The following is a 17,444-nucleotide window of genomic DNA, read 5'->3' as shown; positions in this document are numbered from 1 at the left end:
CCTGGCACTTCCCATCTAATAACTGCGCCTTTTGTTTATCTATAATCCACCCCTGTCACTGTATACCTGTAGTGCACCTTTATCTCTAGGCCTCGTATCTCCTGTACAGAGACCATTCAGCCCTGGGGCTTGTCAGTTTTATGATTCATGGGTATATTGTACCTAAGATCCTACAAAGAAGGTCTTGAAGTAATTTAAAAAAAAAAAAAAAAAAAAAAGGAAAGAAAACAGGTATTTCAGATGGCATGCTGTGTGAAAGAAATCCCTTATTGACTAGTCTAATCTTGTATAATGTAATCTAATAATAAAGCCTGTTCCCAGAGGTACTGCTCAATAGATGTTATAGTGTTAAAACATGTTTTATGCTGTGTTCTGAAACATATTAAGTGTAACAAAATTGTCCAGCTACTTCTTACATACCAGCTACTAAATATGGCATGAATGCTGTCAATAAAGCAAGCAGTTACTATATTTTAGATTTCTCTGAGGCATAGGATTCAGTTATACTTTCAGTAATCAATTAATTGGCTGCTCATTACGGCACAGATTGCTTGCAGCCTTTCAGGCTATGCTCCCTCTCTGTGCTGGGACTGTGCAGAGCATCCTGCACGCTGGGGCAATCGGTCCAGAGGATGCCAGGCCGCTGCCTGCTGCTTTAGGTGCACATCATCCCTCTGGGAACCGCCTCACAGCAGGGCTGGACAGAAAAGGCCCTGTGCCACTGTGCAATGCAATCCTCCGAGGCTTGAGTGCCTAAATTTTACTCAACCCACTGAAACAGTTGAATAGGATGTGCAATGCTTCAGGCTCTCCTTATCTCCCTATCTTTTGGAGCAGCCTTTGCCTCAAGCATCATATCAGATTCTTGTCTTGGACCTAAGAACATAAAAATATTTTTCCGGTGATTCTCTCCATAAAGAAAAGGAAGGAAAACTGTGTTCCCGACTCACACTGTTGACATAATGTAGTGACAGAGATGCCACACAAAGAATTGCCTGACCAAAGGGATATCCAGCCGTGGGCTGGGATGCACTGCAGGGATGGGAATGATACGCAGGGGGGGAAAAAGCAGCAACTCCTTCAGCTGGGCTCATGCCACTGGAAATGGCCATGTAATGACACCACAACCACCGCTCATCCTCAAAGGTACCAAACAGCACTGAAACAGCAACGCTCCTCTGCGTGAGGAGGGGATCAGTGCCCGCTGCCTGCAACCCAGCCCGGGCAGAAATTTCCAAGTGACCTCAATGACAAAAGGATCTGTCTTTTGGAGATGCTTTTCAAACTCCAGATCCCACCCTCTTTCTCAGTACATGAATTTTCTTTGAACAGCTGCTAGTTTTTTCAGTGTAGTCACAGATTAGAAATTATATGTCTGGGGTCTCTTATGATTATTTTTACTGGGTGTGTGAATCACACAGAGTTGTTTCCGTTCTTTGATTAAATGAGTGTGACTCTTAGAACCAAGTTTTTAATAATAAATGTTGTATTTACAAATTCATAATTTGCAAATACTCTCCAGACTTCTTTTAAATTGCTGTTTTCATGGAGACTTCTCTCAGCAAACTGACTTGTACAAGTTTGGTTTTATTTGTAGAAAGCAGACACAAAATAGGAGTGAAGGTAAGAAAAGATAATGCTGTTAGGGCTTTTTCCCTTGAATGAAAATCTTGGAAAATTAGTTGTTAATCCTGTTATAGGTGTAGGGAATATTCAAAAATAATTTTATTGTTGTCATATAAATGACAAATTAAATCTAATATATTTGGACAGTAGCAATACTACTGACAGTAATATTATACTACTGATAGATTTTAATAGCAATAATCAGTACAAATATTATTAGTGATTTAATTGCCTGATCTGTAGATATATTGTACACACACTAGAAATTAGTAAAATGGCGAGCAGAATTATGTACTGACATCTATATTTTCCATATAATCATCATAAAAGCACACATGGACTCTATGCGAAAAGGTATACACATTCTCCTGAAAATTATGCCAACAATTGTTTTGAAGTGCCACAATATGTATTGTTTGTTCCAGACCTGAGAAATAGAAGAGTACTGGCCATGAACAAATATGAATAATTAAAACAGATTCTCAGCATATTTTATATATGCAGTTGCTACTAGCATGTGAGAAACATTGCCTTAAAATATGTGATGTATCATGACACAATTAGCAATTATTTATCACAGTAACAATGCAAATTGTGTCCTCAATATGCTTAATTGTATATTTAAATTAAATGCATGCAGTCCATGTAAAGTAGAAATCAATCAATATATTGTAATTAATATAATCATATCTCTCTAGAGGTCTGGCATGTGTGTTAGATATAGACGGAGATGCAGATTGTATAGCTTCTTAATACAACAAGACGTTCATGTGGTGGGAGGGTCTGAAATATAGACAGTAAATACAGGTATCTATTAAGTAATATTAAACACAGGTACATCGTTATGGACCATGAAATTGCTAGCCTTATGTAGTCCCAGCCTCTTTTCAGAGTACAGTGGAATTATCATGCTAGAAAACATTATGTGTTGACATCCAATTGGTACTTAACAATAAAACAATTGCTTATTAAATCTAAATTAAATCCTGTTTAAGATAAATTTAATTTAAAGTGTGGCTTAAATGGCTCACAAGAGTGACAAATGCCCTGAATGAAGCAGTCCCAAATCGTTTGTACCGCTTTATTATTTCAGCCAGATAGCAGTTTATTATTTTTGTATTATTATTTTAATTTACTGATATCCCGTCTGCTTGCATAGAGCTATTTGAACAACCAGAACTACAGAGCTGTCAGATGCTTTCAATTCTAACCCAGGGCTGCTAACATTCCTCAGAAACTTTCGCAAGCAGAGTCATTAACATCATTTGACCATTTCATTTCAGGATTCATTTTACACAGCTGGAGCTGAGCTGTTCTGTGAATAAGACATGCCTATAATTGACAAAACACAGGACTGACCCTGAGCCAGCAAAAAAAAATATAATATGTTACTTACATCAGCTAAAGGTGCTTACACTTTTGGAGTCTCTTGCAACAGATTTTGTTTTCTCTGTGTTGGTTTTGTTTTGATTTTGTTTGTTTGGGGTTTTTTTCTGAAAAAAAAACAGCTGCAAAATAATCCTTATGCAGTGTATACTTTAAATAGTACCCAGTAATAATCTGTAACTGATGCAAGCTCTCTGGGCACGGTTACCATCACAATAACATTTTAGATTCTTTCTTAAAAAAGTGACTTTTCCTCCTTAAGCAAAAAATCAGACAGGTATGGTCTGCATTTTATATTCTAGTGAATGGAAACCCTCAGCACTCCAATTCCCTGAAAATTTTCCACATTGATTTGTAACCTTTGGGGGAAAAATTCTTAATTCTCCATGGTTTCTGATCACTTAGGCTTTTCTGGGCTTGGGTAACACAGCATGCCACATGTTTTCCTAACAAATTGCATTCGGACACTTTCCGACACTTTCATTATTTTAACTCAGGTAATAATTAGTCACTGTCAGAGCTAAGACTTAGGTTGTGCAAATCAGAATAAATTTACCTTGCTGTAGCAGCAGTCACAAATGAAGCAATAAATTAGAAATAGCAAATTGTTACGGACTTAAGAGATCACAACTCAGAATCACTACCTGAAATCCAGGAAATGTTACAGCGCTGCCAAGATTTCCTTGAGAGCTTAATTTTTCCAGATAACTTTGTGTTTTGAGAATGTTATTGCAAAAAGCCCTGGAGATATTATACTCACGACATTCCCTAAGAAAACACAACGGGACTCTGCTATTGCAAAAAATAAAATGACCGAAGACTGTTTCTTATTAGTATGAAATGCATGTCTTTTGAAGGTCTTCAGGGTTCAGAGTCTCTCCCCCTCCCAAGCTTCCCTCTCCCTTATCCTTACAGTTTGTATAGATTAAATGCATAGTGCAACCCCATGGGTTCTCTGTTGTAAAGCTATGTCTAATATGAGGCCACTAGACACTGTCACATAAAATCCATTAAAGTCCATCAGATGCACTGTCTTGGTAACATTCAGCTCATTGTCATTGGGCTGCTGCAATGAAGCATAGAGTGCCTGCTTTGAAACTTGATTAAAACAATTCATTAAAAGTAAGGCAACTAATCAGAACACAAGGGTTGTCTTCATGGGACTTGAAAAGTTCATTAGTGCCCCCACTATGAAAAACAGGAGCAGGAAAAAGAAAGAGGCAGAAGAGAGAAAGAGAGAGCCCTTCTCCTCCTCCCCTCCTTTTTGAGCTGATATCTAGGGGCTGGGGAGCCAGTGTCCTTCCCTAGTGCTTTAATTGGTTTGATCTGATCCTCCAGCATCGTCCCGAAGCCTTTGTTTGGAATTGTTGGTCATTATGGTTTGGTGCCTCTTTTTTTCATTTTTTTTAAATAACTATAGAAATGCTACCAGGCAGTTTTTCTCCTGATTTCACCTCTCTCACCAAACCCACCAATTTCATTACACAAATGCCCTTCTGTACAAAAGCACAAGGAACAACAAGAAACAGCAGCTCAGACTCTTTTACAGTGAACGCTTGGCTTGTTTTCTTTCAAAAATCTCCTCCAATTTAATTTTTAACCCCCCAAAATAAAAACATTTGAAATTGAAAATTGTTTTGAATTTGTCAGAACAAAGCAGTTCTAGAAACCATAATTTATGCTTTTGAATTGCCAGAAAAATATTCAAATTCGTCATTTTCTTTCTGAACAAATTTCTTTTCTATTTCAAAATGAAAACAGCTCCAATAAATGAGTGTATTTTGGCCAAGCTCTGGTTTTGACTCTAAAATTCTGACTGACCTGTCTGAAACTCATCAACATGGGTACCTGAGCATAAATATGATCTTTCTTCAAAGTGTCATTAAAAAGAAAAACAAAAACCCTCACACAAATGACATCAGTGTGTAGAGGCTGCTTTCTAGCACTCTCACACAGTGTTTGAGGATGCAAGAGGCTGCTGCAGGTCTGGCATATCATGTCGGCTGTTTGCAGAGGTGCGCTAGCTCCTAATCTGAACAGGTAAATAGCAGTAAATTCACAGAGCCTATTTCACCGGTGTTAATGTTCTTGTGAATAGTAATAGCGGAGCACCACTCCAGACATCCTTCAGGAGGGCTGTGATTTACGTGATATGGGAAAGGTCTATTCTCTTTGTTCAATATAAACCATAAACAAAATTTGTCCAAATGACTATTATGAAAAGTAGCTTCACAATATTGCATGAATCTTTCCACATCTATATCTTAGCTAAAGTTTATGCCTGGAAGATGGACTACTTGTATTGCAGGAACTCTATAGATTATCTCCATTACCGATTAAAGAGACTGTCTTTTTCCGTGCCTCCTGCCTATCCATTTGTTACCTCCTTAAATGAGTGAAGGGTCTTTTGATTAAAGGGTTCTTTGCTCAGGAAACCACCGTATTTGCAAACACAAATGCATATATACACTCTAATGAATAATGAAGGTTATTTATTGCTTGTGCTTGAAATAATGGTTGATTTTGGAGTGCCTTTCATAAAACCCACATCAGAAAGTGTGTTATGTCCTGACATTTTCATTGCAGTTCAAGTAAAACAGTCCTCGGAAATTGTCTTGCTACCAAATTGCAATCATAAAGGCATGGCTTCAGACTCTGAGAATCACTTCAGATTGTGAACTTCTGGATAATATATAACATAAAGAGTTTAATTGAATCAGCCAGTTGGGTTTTTGCCCAGAAAAGTAGAAATTTAAATGCTGATGCAGCTTTAGCTTCCAATGACACCAGTCAGCACTCCTTAGATTGGATTGTAAATAATCTTATTTGAGGATATGCAGTATGATGGGGATATTCTTGTCTGTAAACTTGCTAGCAAAAGTAATTAAATAATTCCATTGTGTACTAAGACATATGAAAAATCACTGACCCCAAAGAAAGATTTGATAAGTATTTACCAGCAGCTAGAAGAAAATACTGACTTTTTAGCAACTCTTGTCTTATTTTGGAGTTGCTAGGACAAAAGAAAACAAAAGAATAAATCAAAACACAGCAACAGCAAAATCTGTTTCTAACCCATGTTCGAAGACATTTGTAGCAAATGCTTTTCAGCCCACTTGGATGGCAGTGCAAATCCACTGTCTGAATGCACGTTTGGTTCACATCCCAGTGTTTAAAAGTTCATCTGGATTGGTGTCCTGAACATCTCAAGTGAAGTATTTCAATCTTCAGCTATGGCTGATAGAAACAGAAAAATAAATACAAATAGGTCTCCCACCTGAACCAAAATAAGGTATTGCATCCATTCAAGATCCAAAAAAGGGAATCTGGTCAGTGTTTTTTACTGAAAACAATAATTACCCCAACTCACAAATATCTCAAAATTTTTTCTTTTCCAGAAGTTTCACACTTGCTTAATGAGAAATGCTAAAGTGAAAAATGGAACAATTTTAAACTGTACATTTAAACACTTGTGACACCTTTAATACTTCCTTTTGCCTTTTTTTCAGAGACAATATGAAAATGAAAATAAACAATTGAAAGAATTAGGGGGTAAATAGAAGAAAGTGGAACAAAAGTTCAAAAAAGTGAAAACAGTGGTTCTGTTAAAAGCACAATGCTACATATTTTAAGGGTTGGGGGTTTAAAACACAATATAACTTTCATCTACAGTTTTTCAAGAAAGTAAAAACCTGAGTGAAGGGTTTTCATGAGATATTACTGATGTTCTCTGATCTCCAAGTTCAGTGAGATGCAGTTGTTCAATGCAAGAGGCATCCGATCTGAAGATCTTAATCAGAGACAGCTTAGTTAGGATGGGAGACGATGGGCCTGTTTACTGTAGCTGTTGGCGTATGTAGGAAAGCTAAAGAATTTGTGTTGTGTGAACTAAGAATTCACTTCAGATGTTCTTGTTTCTCTACCCATACTACTCACAGAGCTTAAATGCTACATCTGCCTTCATCCATTCTGCTTCATGCTGTAGCATCGTTAGTCCATGCAAACTCAGCCATGTGTGCTAGACTGGATCACTAATTCAGTTCCACTGGATCTCTAAGAAAAGAATTTGAGAAAACCTTCAGGCGTTTCACAAAATGATGCAGAGCTCCTCTAAGACATTGAATCTGTACCCTCCAGCATGGGTACTTTGCTGCCAAAATTGTTTATGGAAAAGTTGTGACATCAGAGACTGTTGACTTGTAATTTTAAAGATCATGTTTCACCTAGAAGTATAAATGTGGCAACTTTATGGATCTAGTCAAATTCCGGTTGGAGTCATCTTCCCTTCCTACCACAGTTAGCCACAGTCACTTCATTCTACTTGGAAAATGCCTCCCTGTCATAAGAGCCAAAAATATGTGTCTTTGGGAACATTCACTCTTTCTTCATTATTTTCATTAAAAAGCAACAAAATAGCTGTTTGTCACTACTGAAACTTTTTGTTTCTGCAAACTGCAGAGAGCTCTCAAGATATCTCATCAAGCTTCATTTTATAATACCTTTACTTTATTTCCCTGCACAGTCTTTCTGTTTCTTTTCCCTTTGCTTGTTTCTTCATGATGATTAGCACTATGCCTACAAGGAAATCATCTGTAGCTGGTGCAAACCTCAATGCACTTGTTTCATCCAACTGAAGATATGACCAACCGTGTCTTTCACCAGAAACACTCAAGATACCTCCAAAATATTAAATTTGCTAAATAAAATATAGATGTGTCTCTTTTTTTCCAGTTATCATCTTATCAAAAACCTCTGAGGACTGAAAATGTGATGCACAAGAATATTTGGACAATGTATAGGTCATCTTGGTCACTGCACAATGTAACAGTATGACTGCACTGTGTTCATTTTTTTAGTAGCCCAGATGCCAGTAGAGACCACAGAGCAAGGGGAAAATTACACCAACTCTGCACTTATTTTCAGTGCAGAACTAGGCATACCTTCATCTGCCTCTGTAAAGTAATACTGACCTTCATTTTGCCACAGGTCTGTATCAAAAGTAGCTCAGCCAGGATGGTGAGCCAGCACCCCTGTTTCTCCCCAAAACTTATTAGCCACCAGACCTACTTCAGCTCCAAAAAATGTGAATATGTATCCAAAATCAACTTTGCAGATGGATTTTGCTTCCATTAAATTCCATGGTGAAAAAAGCCATATATAGGGTTTAATTTAATTATGGGCATAGAGCACTTGCAAAAAAAAGAAAAAAGCTTCATATTTGGATTTATGGAATTATTTTACTGAAAAAGAATTACGTTACATATTTAAATCCCTGGTGGCTACTAATGTTTTATTAAATACAGTGTAAATCCAGCTGCGACCATGCAATAAAACCTCCAAGGGGCAAAAAAAGTGTTTTATATTTGATTTCTGCACGCAACAACTTGGTCTCCTGAATACTGCCCATATGCCATTATACTCTCCTTGACATTGATCTTTAATGGGGGCTCAATATGCTGAACCCTTGCTTAAATGTACAGAAGGAATACGGTAAGATTACGCACCACCTCTAAAATTTCATATATCTGGCCCACTCACAAAACAAAACCTTGTGCTAAGCTATTGTACAAAAGTATTTAATGTCAGTTAATAAAATACACAGAAATTCAGTTTGTAGCAAGATAAGTTTGATTTCATTACAGAACTTCAGGAAATAATGATGTGACTCTGTGGACAGTCACCCATAGCAATTAGCTGGAGAGTAAATCCATTTGTTTTTTTGGTTTTTTTCATCAGGACATGCATTTTCACTCTCATGTGCCCAGGGCTTGAAAGGTTTACATTACATAAAATTAGGACTATATAAACTGTGAGCTTCATCTGTTTTCTAATATGATTGCCCCTTCCCTTGAACAGAGTAGCCTAATTGATAGCCTCCATTGTATGCAATGCACGTCAATAAATACTGAACATGAATGTGAATCAATATTGTGTTAGTACTGGGATTAAGCAAGCTATTTTCTCCCCCTTTTTTTTTCTCCAGAAGAGATGAATATAAGTAAATAAAATGACTGTTTGTCTGAAATTTTGCCTGGGGATTTAGTTTTTCATTTCCCTGTAGAAGCACATCAGCAGTCACTCTGGTCCCTAGTACTTGGGCCCAATGTGGACAATAGAAGCAAACACCGTGGGGAACTTCTGCAAAGGACAGCGCTTTTCACTAAAAAACCAGGTGTTGTTCCAGAGTCAAAGAGATTTAACTTCTGATATATTCTTTTTTATTTTTTTTCAAGGCACAAATTAGAGGAAAATTTATGAGAGCCTAGACAATAATTTATAGGACCAATATTGACTGCTCTTGACCCTGTGTGTTATTATGCAGTCTAAACAATGCCAAATTGCTCAGATGAACCAATACCATGCCAAAATCCATAGACACCTGATATATATTACACAAATTTTTAAAGCATGGCAAAATCACAACCCGGTGATAAATGACCACAGTATTTTATATCCATTCTGCAAATGCAGAGCACAAGAGCTTCATCAAGTCTCTAAGGTTTTGAGAAATCAGGACTGGAAAAGGAAGTATATAATGTTAGGACCTGTTAGCCATTAGTTCAAAGTTCAGATCTAAGCCCAGAAAGACAAGAACTTACAAAAAACTCTGAACCAGTCATTGCCTATAAACACTCAAGTGCTTCAGATGTAGGCTACCCTACTTGCTAAAGTGTTTGACATTGCTTTACATGCCCTCAGGGGAATTGCCTCTGCTTTCCGAAGGGTCAGAACTTGTTATCCCAACAGTGACAGGTTGGTGCAGAAACCCTGTGCATCCTCCTGCCCCCTTCCAACAGGCACTGCTAAGTCCTGCCTTGCACTTATTGTCTCCTTTGCGACCGATAGTTTTGGATTTGTTTTTGTTTTTCCAAAAGCACCTAAGTGAAAATAAGTGGATCTTAGGTGTTTGAGAGACTTAGAAATTTAAAGTAATTTTTTTCCAGAAACATTTAACTATACAATCACCTCCAAGACCTGATCTTCAAAAGGGCTCAACACTAATGTAAATACCAAGGTTAATGGCCAAATTTTCTAACTAAACACTCCAAAGTGGTGGCAGTGCTTGGCTTTTAGAGGGCTTTTAGCATGAATATGTTCATCATCTGCATATTTATTTAGAAGGTAGAAACATTTCCATATAAATCCTTTCTGTCCCAATTTTTTTTTACAGAAGTGAAATCTATGTCAGCCAGATCTGAAATGACTGCCCTAACCACAGGTCTTGGTAGCGAATAAGTCTTGTTCAGTATTGCCATTGTAACTATTATTTTATACTGAATGTTTTCATCAGAGGAGAGGCTGGGACAGGGGTCCCCCATTTTACTGCCCTAATTGAACGGTTACAGAATCATTCCTGTACTTGCTTTAGTTGAGGTTTCAGTTGTTGGGTGTTTTTTCCATTGCACAGAGATAAAATAATTGTCATTTACTCCCAACTAGATGTATGGGTATTTCTATACTGAAAGTTAGCAAAAACTTTTTAATTATATATATTTGAACATACATATGTATGCACATTTATACATGCAAATCTGCATTTGCTAAGACCGTGTGTTATGTATGCACAAATGCATAATACTCATCAAGTAAAAAAAATTGTAGTCACCTCTTAAAAATGTGTTGCATTTATTGCAAATGAATTTATTTACCTTTATACATAGAAAAGTACCATTTTTTAAGGATGTATTTTGCAGATTATTTTTCCAGCAGCAGCAAACCATTTCTGCACAACTACTCACACTAGATGAATTATCGTTTTCCTAGCTTGAATCTACAACAGTTAATTTAAATGGTGACTTGTGGAGAATGTATGGCTAAATCAAGTCTTCAGTTGGAGGGCTCAGCTTAATTTTATGTGGCATCTTATGTCACAGTATGTCACATCAGTGTGGCTGCATGGGTGGATGGGATACTCTTAAAGAAGGCATCACTCTTACATGGGTTTTTCTGAAAAGCCAAAAAACCAACCAAACAAAAAATGTTAATGAACTGGATCTCCATGTGTCAATCTGTTCTTATGGTTAATTAATGTACCAGTGGAGGAGTTTAAGGAGAAAAGAGGACACAGGTTTGCACTGCACAGTTATTTCACATGAACCTTTAGAATTCCAGTCCATGCTGACAAGGTCTCTTAACCTGGAGTACTGTCCCAAAGTACCTGGAACATTAACAAGCCTGCAAATTTCAACTTCTTTTTTTTATTTGCCTCCCACCCCTTTCCCCTTTGTTGCTATAGTAAAAATGTTTCTACTTTTCTACATCTGTCTGCTGTTGCCAACAAAACACTGGAGAACAGGAGGTGATCTTTCTGTTTTCGTTCCAGCAGCCTGGCCCTGAATGAGTTTAATCGGCTGAGAAACGCGACTGAAAAGGGCTTTGCTACCCTTTCTAACTTCACTGCGCTCAGGCTTTCTGTAGCCTAGAGAGTGACACCCTATGCCTTATTTCACTGTGGATTATTTAGAATGCTTCAATTGTGACTTGTCAATGTGGTCCGGGGTAGATCAAGGCAAAACCTCCGACAAGAAAACAGCAATGTGAATATGATGTGACTGACTGCCGCACAATGGACTAATACCTCTTAATTTGGACTTTTAGCAATCGTTTACCATCCTTATGCCCTTGAAGATTCCAAATCCACTCTTACAGAGAAGAAAAAAGTCTTTTTCTTTTCTTCTCTCTGCCTCCTCCCCCCCCCCCATAACTCAAGTGTATCGATCAATGTCTCCATATGCATTTAATAGCTTTATTTCAAAGCACTTTACTCTTAAAAGCCCCTCTCACCAAGGCATACTATTGAAATACTGGGCAGGTGTAATTAAATGAGCCAGTTCTTCGCCCTGGACTGTATCCCTGTTCTCTCTTTGGAATTAGAACTACAAGATGAGGCTTGGTCATTTCTTATCTCTGGGCAGTACTGATTTTGGGTTTTTCTCTTTTTTTTTTTAATTAAAAAAAATAATTAAAGTGAAATTAATTGGTTAAAGGTTAATAGATGCAGAGATTGACGTCCTTAGTAAAAGTACTCCACCTGAAATGACAGTGCAGGAGCCTTAATATATTACCAGCTAGTTATGTCTGTACTACACCCAGGAGTAATATGGCCAGGGCATCACTGAATGCCAAGTATCCTGTGACTTTGCTGTGGAGACTGCTTCAAAGTTATTAAGTTACTGCTGGATGCTGTGACTGTATTTGCAATGTTCACTAAGAAATGGAGGGAAACTATTCATGTATTTCGCATGGGAAGATTTCACACAACAGTTTTTTGCTCACTTCAAGACCTAAGAAAAGAGTTCCAAAATAGCATTTCAGAACATCAGTGTGAATAAATTTCATCCATCTCTTTAGATATTGTTTATGTTCTTTATGAGGCACTTTTCACTAACACTCGTCTGCATGAAATTTTGCCCAGAAAAAAAAAGCTGCAAGAGAGCCTTGTGGGTGCTCGTGCACATATATTTTCACCAAAAGGGCTAGAAGGTCAGTTGAAAGCTCTTTGCAATACGGGTGTCATCCAATGAAGACAGAGAAACATAGCTGTGCATCTTAATCAGGCATCGTGAATAGGAGATACTCAAAGCAACAGTCATGGTGAATAGTCTGTGATTAGTCCACAAGCTGAAATAGGACCACATGAACCACATGCCAAATTATTTTGAATTGTGAACGTATTTGTAAAAAACCAAAATTTGTCAATAGATAAGTCACGAGCAGAATAAAGGTATAAATTTCTCAGACAGATTGTTCATAAAGGATAGAGCGCAGAGCTACAACCTGAGATGGTATTGAACCCGATGACCTAGAGGTGAAGGGCTGGAGAGCCCATAACCAATCACCTTTGAATTCAGTGTACTAGACTGTCTATTTGAAAATTAAACAAAGACCCAACTGTAGTAATTGTGTCACCTTATGTACTTAAAGTAATTTCCCCAGCTCAGCTCAATATCTGGAGGAGCAAATGGAGAAATTGCCTGTTGTGTCACTTCTCTTCTCTAAGGCTTTATATCTACTCAATTTTTTCCTCAGTGCTTTCCTACTGCTCTTCACAAAAACATTGCAAAGTTCCTTAGAACAGGCAATAAAATGCACAGATGGCTGAGCCAACAGAAATAAAACTTAAATAAGACCTTCACACAAATGTGAAAAGGTGAGACAAAAAAAAAGCCCACCTTTGCTAGATGTTTTCTTTAAGCATTGGTCCATTTTGGCTACACCGGATTTACTAAGAAAATATATTTATTTGCCAGATCACTGTTGTAATAGAATTACTTTATGTTTTTTTAATTTAAAAATCTGGAAACAAAACTTGCTATGATGGGTGTCAGTCATCAGGATGTGGCATAAACCTGACCCTCTGTGTGGTTATTGACTGAGTAAAACCCCAATATGTCCCAGAAAAGACTAAGAGCACGGTTACTCTCCTCTGCAGCTAACATTGGCTGTTTGAGGAAGAGGTTTCACTCCTACTGCTCAGGCTTAGTGCCTTCTCAGGGCACTAAGTAGGGTTCTCCAGTCAATGAATAAAGCCAGATTTGAAAGCCCTTCCTTGCCCCAAACCCTGACAAGAGTCAAAGCTGCTCCTAGATGAGATTCCATTAGCATTGCTGCCACCACTCTAAAGAAAATACGTGAGATGCCTCAAGGACCCCAAAGCCAGCAAAGCAGCAGGGCTAGAGAAAGCACTTAGATTGATTCACAAACCATGGTGAAACAGTCTTCTCTGATGCATCCTACTTGACCCCAGCAGTTTGGCTTTGAGATCATTTCCATATCTAGCAACCTCCCACCCTGGTTGAACAGACTAATAATTAGGGTCAAATTCTGCTAAATACACCATCACCTTCTTGGAGCAGCCAGGGTAAACCAGCATAGATCCACTGAACTTCAATGGATGCATGTTGCTTTGCAACACCTGAAACACTGTCAGAAGGCATAATTATGGTAATAGTAGCCAAAAAAAAAAAATTTCCCTATTAGCATGAAGATGAATTTAGTTAGATTCTGATTTTTCAGACTCCTGTTTTTCCAGCATATTCCAAGCTAACAAGTGACTTAAACCAGAACTGGCTTTAAAGTCTCCTTCAAGACTGAAAATAACCCTTCCAACTAATTGTGCTTATGTTACCTCCTTCAGCAGCAATTATTTGGTTTCATCCCAACCTTCCTACTTACCCATAATTACCATCTCCTTTGACACGGTTAACTAGAAGTGAGTATTAATATGGATTTAATGTTGTTTCAGAAATTGGTGGAGCACCGAGGGTGCCAATGACCCTACTTTCACTTTGTACTAAAAATGTGTTGATCTGTGGTTTTTGGCTGCTGCTTGAATTTGACTTGAAGGTTGAAAGTAAACACATCACTCAAGCACATGGTGCATGAATTAAGGTCTTTCTGTCACCAGTCTCTGCTTTTTTTTCCCTACTCCCTGGGTCAGGCACCCCAGAGTCCCCCCCTTTCCCCTTTCCTCTCATGGGACTCTGGGGAAATATTTCTCTTGACATGAACTCCTGCGTGGCTAACACCTGCATTTCTTTCAGTGCTCATTTTCATGGGGGAAGTTTTGCTTTCTTCTTCTTTTTTTTTTTTCTCCTCCCCAGAAAATATTTCTCTTAAGAATGATCCGAATTTCCTAGCCACTCCAAACATAGAGACCTGTTGCATTTCCAACAGTGGAAAGCACACTGCTTGACTTTGAAGTCCCTTTGGCCAGAAGATCATCTTCCAAAAATGTGTGCACTAAATGAACAGAGTCCATTCTTTAATCTGCAGTATTATGGGTTGTGATGGAAGTGGAGACACAGCAAAGCCAGGTTTTTCTGTCTCAGAATAATAATAAAACCTAATGTGGCAAATTTCTCTTGTCTTCCAGATATTAGAATGCATTCAACATGTCTTTGACAAGTTTACACCTATAATGGTTTGCTGTGTCAGAAACCTCCCTCTTAGAGGATGCAGTTTTTAAGAGCAAGTAAGATCATTGTCTCTTATAGTTTAAAGTAGTTCCTTGAACATAATAAAGCTATTCTGTAAAATAACTTTCCTCAGCATAACTGTCTATACCAGGGCTTTGGCTGGCATAAATATGTTGGTCAGGGTGTAGGAAGGGGGGATTGTTCTTTTTTTTATTTTTACACACTAACTGACATCTTTATTCTGGGGAACAAAATTAAGTGTAAACCAAGCATTACTGTCTACAGCATTTTCTTGGGGTCAGGGTTTCCAGGGAATAATAGAAGGAGAAAGCTTCCTAAAGACATATCTTTGTGGAGTAGGGATGGGGGTTCCAATTTACTAGTCTTCATCTTATTGAGGGCAATAATTTCCCTGAAGACTTTATTGGCAGGGTATCACTGCAGAAAACGTTTGCTGCCGGCAACCCTATTATTTTCCATGAGAAATACAGTCCCGTGAGAAAGCACGTTCTCACTCTATTTCTGTGGGAAACACCAGGAGAAGAAGAATTCCAAATCCCGCGAGACCAAGCAACTGGAAACAACACCAGAAGCCCTCTTGTTTGTGTAACTTATTGCAAAAATATCAAGGGTGGGGGGAGAGGGGGAGAACATGTTTTCATAAAATTTTCACTTTGCAAGAGCTCAGTTTTTAAAAAACCCTGGATTTATATTTGACAGCCCAAAATCCCAAGGATGTTCAGTCTATTTCAGTTGTCAATTTATGATCTTTAAAACATTTTTAAAATTGACTGAACCTTAACTACATCCTACCTCATCTTGTACTAGCCAAGTTTTACAGATGCCATCTTAAAAATCAATTCAAAGAACAGCCATAAACTTGAAAGCTTCCTATTTGAAGTGTATATGGCAGAATGCAATTTTGTTTAATTTTAATTGACAGAGATGTCAGCCTAAGAGAATATTTTAGAATATTAGTAGGAACAGTAAACTCATGCCTTGACACTTTTATGATATAATGGTATAATTCTCAGGAAAAAAATCACCACTGTCAGGATTTACACAAAAGCGGTACATGTTTTACTTTTTCCCCAGTAAAGGAGTGACAAATGTATTACTAATTACACAATTACTTTATTATGTAGAACCAGTAATAAAATCCTTGATGTACACTCAGAAAGTCAGTTTCATTAAAAAAGGTAGCATTTCTTTCTTTTTTTTTTTAAATTAGTATTACAAATTTTCTGGTGAGGTTTCAGCCTGTGGGATGTAGTTCAGTTCACTGCCCTCTGCATTTTATAATACAAAACGCATATTTGCAAGATCTGTTTGTTCCTAAGGAGACAATCCTCAAGTGGTGTAAAACTGCTCTTGCTACCTATTTGAGTAAGCTGAGAGTTAGGCTTGAAGAAACATGATCAGTTACTGCAAAAGATCCAAACAGAGTGATTTCTGTTGGTTTTCTTGGATACTGATTATTATATGTCTTTATATTTTTGATATGACAAAGCAGCTTCACATTAAGAAACAAATGCATAACCAAACAAAGGCTACTCATGGTCTGAGTCCTGATGAAATAGAAGTAACAAATAGGAAACTTCCCTAATTTTGAAAGTGGCCAGATTCTGAACCTACCTCTTTTTGCAAAAATCCACAAAACTGAAAACTTAGTCCTTTAATCCCCCACTTCGGGAGTGGATGAAGCCCAGCTTCAAATTATACACTACTGTCTCTTTGCACCATTGCTGTAAAGAAAATTCCCAGGCAACAAAGAAGACCAAAGTGATGCAAAGGCAAACTGAGGAACCTGGCACTGCTGTACAAGATATATAAATGCTCCCTAACTCCTCAAGGCCTGATCTAGCAAACTACTTAAATATGCAGCTAACTTTAAGCACATGAGTAATCCCTTTGACTTTAAAGAATTAGTCATGTGCTTAAAGTTAAGTATAGTGCCCTGCTGTATTGGGACCTAGCCTCCAAAACAAAGTATGGCAGCGATTTAGTGATTAATTACAGCCTACAGATGGACAAGCCAGTTGGGTTAAACAAGAATTGGCCCAACCCTTTGCCCTTCTCCAAAAACAAATCTGAATAAAGGTCAAAAGAGTTTGGCTAAGGATGTACTTACCAAACTTTCAAACCTTTTGAGGACCATCCACCACTAGTAAAGGCTCTCACATTGTATCCCTCCGGGAGTCCCATAGGCGTAGTCAGTTGTAAACTCATTTTCCTATATGGTCAGGCACGCGTGTGGGGGAGAGGAATGAATGACAATGTAGAACGGCCAAAGCTGGTGTCCTGTGACCATGGAGCTTTTAATATGGAGGCAACGGAATCAGGATTAAGAATTGCAGCTGCTAAGATGCTAAACCCCACATACAGCTCCTATGGCTCAGATGTTATCAAGCGTAAAATCTTTTGAATAAAGCCTTACATGGGGCACCATTGTAAACTGCTTTCCCAGTTAAAGCCTTTACGTAGCGGTACGAGGGAAAAGGTTGTATTTTGCCA

The 17,444-nt window shown here is 38.0% G+C and overlaps 1 long non-coding RNA gene across 1 annotated transcript in view; it reads right to left on the bottom strand.

Moving 5' to 3' along the window:
- LOC141928729 (uncharacterized) overlaps positions 1-17,241 on the bottom strand; it is a 46,898-nt gene extending 29,657 nt beyond the window's left edge. Inside the window, exon 1 of the long non-coding RNA XR_012624850.1 lies at positions 17,062-17,241. This is a non-coding gene — a long non-coding RNA (uncharacterized LOC141928729). The remainder of the gene's footprint in view (positions 1-17,061) is intronic.
- Between the last annotated feature and the right edge of the window lie 203 nt (positions 17,242-17,444).

The sequence above is a fragment of the Strix aluco genome, chromosome 12 (assembly GCF_031877795.1).
Source record: "Strix aluco isolate bStrAlu1 chromosome 12, bStrAlu1.hap1, whole genome shotgun sequence".
NCBI lineage: Eukaryota > Metazoa > Chordata > Aves > Strigiformes > Strigidae > Strix > Strix aluco.
Note: the sequence above shows the minus strand (reverse complement) of the source record. Positions and strands in the feature narration are given on the sequence as shown.